General features: G+C 32.9%; 1 pseudogene; it reads right to left on the reverse strand.

Annotated features, from left to right (window-relative positions):
- Nucleotides 1-615: 615 nt before the first annotated feature.
- LOC120178883 lies at nt 616-2663 on the reverse strand (annotated as a pseudogene).
- Between the last annotated feature and the right edge of the window lie 2953 nt (nt 2664-5616).

A 5616-nucleotide genomic window follows, 5' to 3' on the forward strand; every position in this document is an offset into this window, starting at 1 on the left:
TAGAGATTTTCGGAGATTATATGGAAGCAGGGAAGGAAGAAATGTTTTCAAATAGAGTCAAATTTGAACATGAAAACGAAACGGATAGATAAGCAAAGGTGGCCTTGGCTTGGCTGCACGGCGGAGCTGGGCCGTGTTCTGTCTTGTCTAGGAGGCTTATTGGTTGTTTACTCTGAATAAAATGGAGTTGTGAACTGTACTTGTCAAAACAAAAATTAGCATCATGTTATCCATATATAGCCAAATACAATAGGAGTTCAGATAATTAAGTTTAGTGAATTTTTTATTTTTTATTTTTGAATAGTCTTAATTGATCATAAGATAGTATTTTTTTCACGCATTTAGCAATTGAGGTCTGCATTTTTTTTGGGAGGAATAAATGAGATCTGTGCTTTTACATATATATATATATGCCTTTGTACCATTTGTGCATATAAATGTTTCTTTTGTTGCATGGCTTCTTCTTTATATCGATAGAGAAATGACAGGTACAGTACGTAATGATCATGCATGCGGAATGCAGGTAATTAAGGGTATCAAATTATGCTTCATCGTTTTGAAGGAGAAAAGTCGATCGATGGGAAATTGTTGGGATTAATGAGGGCATGAAGATGTCTACTTCAAAAGTGGCTGCTGCTGCTTATCTTCCCATCTATCCAATCTCTGTCGAGCTTCTTCGACCTCCTTTTTCCAGTCTGTTCTAAATGTGACCCAAATCAGGATGAGGGTTTGCATGGCTGTGCCTCCGATCATCCCTGTCCATATCCCCTGAATACCAAACCCCTTCATCATTACTATATGGTACTTGATATTAAAAATGAAAAAGTGCATGCGTATACCTTGGCACCCAAATTGAAGTAAAAACCAAGAAGACAACCCAATGGAATCCCAACAACGTAATAGCAACCCACGTTCACGTACGCCACAAATGCTTGCCATCCACACCCCACGGCCACACCTTCATCCAATCCATGTTCAATTTCATTCCCCTTTTAAGATAATGTTAGATTAATGAAATTAAATGTTACGATTCCATTACCAGACAAGACTGGCTGAATTCCATTGAGGATGAGAGTTAATGCTAGAAGCGGACACAGATCTGAAACAGCCTCCGCCACCACTTCACCTTCCGTGAAGGCGTAGCTAAGCACGTGTCGTAGAATCATTATTATTATCGCCGCCACCACCGATATTATGAATGAAAACACCGTCACTATCACCACCGAGAACGCCGCCGATTTTGGATGCCCCGCTCCCAGCTCGTTCCCAACTCTTACACTGCTCATTTTCATTCATCTCTTTTAGCACTCATTTGTCAGAAAATAACAAACCATACATGTCTTACCTTGCTGCCGCATTGAATCCGACAGAAATCATAAACACCCACCCAGATATCGTCATGCTGAAAATAATGAACCATTAAAAATATGATAAACAGCAATTAAATTTTATAATACTAGTTTGTTAAACACTTGATTACAAATGAATCTATGATTTTTACTTACCAAATGGAGAGTGAATCCAGAGCCAATTCTGGGTTCTCAAGCAACCCTGCAAGCAGAACCAGAATCTGAAAATACCAAGTCTCCAAGCACAACATCACGGCCGACGCCGCCGACAACTTGAAGAATCCCGGCAGACCAGTGAAGGCTTGAACACTGAACCCATTCCATGTATATTTGCACTTATCGCTTTTAACTATGTACACAAATTGAGCCACCACCACGAGCTCAACACCAACGACGCACCGAACAAACCAATCCCCATTTTATACGCAGCCAACCAACTTACCAGTAGATGTATGATTAATGTGGTTGTGGATATATAAGCACTAGGGCCCACTATGCTCTGAGCCTGCATAAACTTTTGTATCGGGAAATTTATGGCGTACGCGAAGATTTGGGGTATTAGACCGTATACGAAAACCGCAGCTGCGGAAGCAATTTCTGGGGATTCACCTAGTAATATCAAGATTGGTTTAGAGAATACGTAGATGATTGTAAGAAGAATCCCCGTTAAGGTAAGGAGAACTGCCGATCTTTGAAGATATATGCCTAACATATCGTATTTGTGTGCTCCAAAGGCTTGTCCGCAAAGCGTTTCCACTGCACTCCCCATTCCTAACTACATAAATATCATAAAACGAAGTTCATCATGTCATCGAAGATATACATATACTGAAAATTATACGTACACCCTTGAAAGTATTGATAAAGTATAGGTTTTTTGTTTCTAGTTATGATCATCAAGATTCAGTCTTTGAGTTGACTAGCTATCAAGATTCAGTCTTGGAGAATCTGTAATATGAAAAAGAAGAAAAGAAGAACTGATGTAAGTACGTACCATGAGGCCGTAAGCAAAGGCTTGGATGCCAGTGTTTCCGAGGGAGGCGGCGGCGAGTTCAAGATTACCGAGGTGGCCGGAGAATATTTGGGTGGACATAGACATGAGATTATTGATCATGTATACTATAACAGCCGGTGCTGCCAAGTGGAAAAGGAGCTTCGACTCGATCCATGTTGCTTTTCTCAAACGCTCGAACAAGGAAAGGTTAGCGTCCAACAAAACATTCTCCAGCTCCGAACTTGTCGTCTCCGATTTCATGCCCGAAGTTTGTGGTTGAAGAAGAGGTTGCCGGAAGGTGTTTTCTTGGAGGGATGCCATCTGTTACGGCGTCTATGGTTGTAGACTTAAAAAAAGAGACCGACTTGGTCACTACTTCTGGTTTGTTGATATTTTACATGGTTTTCAGAACTGGACCGGTTAGTAAACCGGTTAATGAACCGGTCATACTATCGGTTCACTGGTTCAACCAGTTGAATCGATTCGATCGGTCGGAAGAATCGGACGACGTCATAATTATTTAAAAAATTAAATAAAAATATCAAAAATATTCAATAAAAAATAATTTTTTATATCACAAGTTATATTTAAAGCAAGTCATAATATATATAAGATAAAAACCATAAAATCAAGTGAAACAAAATGATTCAAATTAACTACAACATAATATTTAAGGTAAAACATATTAAATAATAAATATAATTATATAACTATAATTAGAAAATAAATTTGGGGTTAAAAAAATCATAACAAAATGATATTGTTTGGTTTAATTTTTTTTAAAAACAATCTCACATGACTAAGAAACATAGAAGAGCATCCCAAAAGTCTAAAGAGTAAAAATATGAGAACAAAACAATCTCACATTGCTAAGAAACATAGAAGCGCATCACAACTAACTTCTATAAATAATAGAGGTAATTTGACATTCAAAATCATAGAGCCTTTTGGTGAACATTGAGTGAACTATTCTTTTACTTCAATCAAGCTCGAATTTTAGGTTTTAATCGAGCTTCTAATTTTTTTTTAGTTCAAGCCTTTTTGAGTTCAAGTTTCAATATTATATTTCGAGTTTGAGTTGAACTTGATAATTTTTAGCTTGTGAGTTTGAGTTGAGTTGAGCTTACTTTTAAAGTTTTCAAGTTCGAGTAGAGCTCAGCAATACTCGAGTTCGACTTGGCTCGTTTAACAAACGACGTTGTTTGGTTTAATTTTTTTTTAAAACAAAAATCTCGGTTTTTCCCGTTTTTTTCCGATTTTCAGCCGGTCTGGTTCGAATGGTTCAGCGGTTTTGGCGGGTTCACTAATAACGGTTCAACCTGTTTAGATTGAAACGGATTAAGCAACGGTTCCCGATTGAACCGATTAAACCGGCCGATCCGATCCGATTTTCAAAACATAGATATTTTATAAATGATGCGGTTTTTTTTAACTACACGTTTAATGCATTAAAAATACTACTGTTGTTTCGTTGTACTACTCTATTTTTTAAAAATTATATCTAACTTTTAAATTTTATTTTATTTTGATTAATCATGGTTAAAAAATTAAATGTGATATTGATATGTCATTATAAGATAACATCACATTTTCATTAAAAAAAATTAAAAAAAAACACATCAATAATTCTGTTAATATTTTTTAGTGGATGACTAAAATAAAATTATAACACAACGATAAATGTAGAAAAAATACCAATTTGAAGATTTATATTTGCTGCTTATTAATTAATTGCATATGTCACTAATTAGTATTTTTTTCCTGGTAATTTTGTTAATTTTTAATACAGTATTTCTGTTAATTTTTTACAGGTTTCCAAATGGCTTTCGTTTAGTTTATTTATGAAGAAAATAACAATTTGAATATTTATATTTGATTTGAATCAATTCGAGTCGTACATCTAATTTTGGTGGTTGAGTCTCCTAATAAAGATTTTAGAAAAGAAATATTAATTAATTTTATAAAAGAAATAATGCATCCTCTTTCCTTGATGAGAAAAGTATTATATATTTCAAAATATTAATTAATTTTATAAAAGAAATATGGATTGAAATACATAAAATAGTGTGACATGACCCACTCAACTTTTATAGTTTAATTGCATGTTTAATTATTTTAAGATCTTATTAGTTTTATATGTTTCAAAAAAGAATCTTATTAGTTTTAAGGCCAATGAATTTAGATATTGTCTCTACCTTTTTTAATTTAATTATTTTTTAAAACATATCAATTTTAAAATCAATAAAATTTGATTTCAATCATTTGTTTTCTATGATTTAATTACGTTTCAAAATATTATTATTTTTAAAATTTAAATAATTTAACTTTTTAAAGAATTTATTATTATTTTGTTAAGATAAGGTGATTACAAAGAAATATTTGTTCTAAATAATCTCAATCATTTGGTAATGAACACTCTAATACCTTGCTGCAGCTGCTAGTGCTCGAACATGTGTTCTCTAGGAACTACGACGATTCATTTAACCATTAAGATAAGTTGGTTCGTGATTTTTTAAGGGTTTATTAAGTGGCATCAATGATAAAATGAATCTTCTTAAAGATCATGCATTTAAGGAGCAGCGTCTATAAGACTTATGTGCATTATCAATAATTTAAGAAAATTTTAAAATATAATAAATTAAAAAAAATAAACATGTACTACCTTATAATTATAGGAAATTATTAAAAAAATAATTTAACTCTTTCATAATTTCTTCCTAATTCTACTGCTGTATGTAAATACATAAAAATTTAAGTGATTTAATAGTAATATTAAAAGAAACCATAAAATTCTATGAAGGATTGAAAATTGAAAAACGAATTCTTAGCAGACAATGAAAATTCAATGGACTTGAATGTCATGATGATGGTTGAAGGTAGACCACTGAAATCAACATTGGTGGTACGGAGACCTCAAAAATATTTGATAATATATTTTTTAAGGGAAAATTATAAATTTCATCACTTAACTTTACTCTTTCTCTCATATTTTACTCATTAAATCTTAAAAGCTTTTAATTTCCTCACAAAATTTAAGACATTTGATTTTTTTGGTCACTGAACTTTATTCTCTCTTTTATTTTAGTCACTCCTTCGTTAAATAGTTAACGACATTCAAAATGACGCCGTTTCAAAAAAAAATCACCAAAACGATGTCATTTTGCATCTATATAACAATTCATTTTAATGTCGTTAACTATTTAACGGCCAAGTGACCAAAAAACCCAACGTATTAAATTTAGTTAGAAAATTGAAAAGATTTAAAGTACAGTA

The sequence above is a fragment of the Hibiscus syriacus genome, unplaced genomic scaffold, assembly GCF_006381635.1.
Source record: "Hibiscus syriacus cultivar Baekdansim isolate YM2019G1 unplaced genomic scaffold, ASM638163v2 tig00112383_pilon, whole genome shotgun sequence".
NCBI lineage: Eukaryota > Viridiplantae > Streptophyta > Magnoliopsida > Malvales > Malvaceae > Hibiscus > Hibiscus syriacus.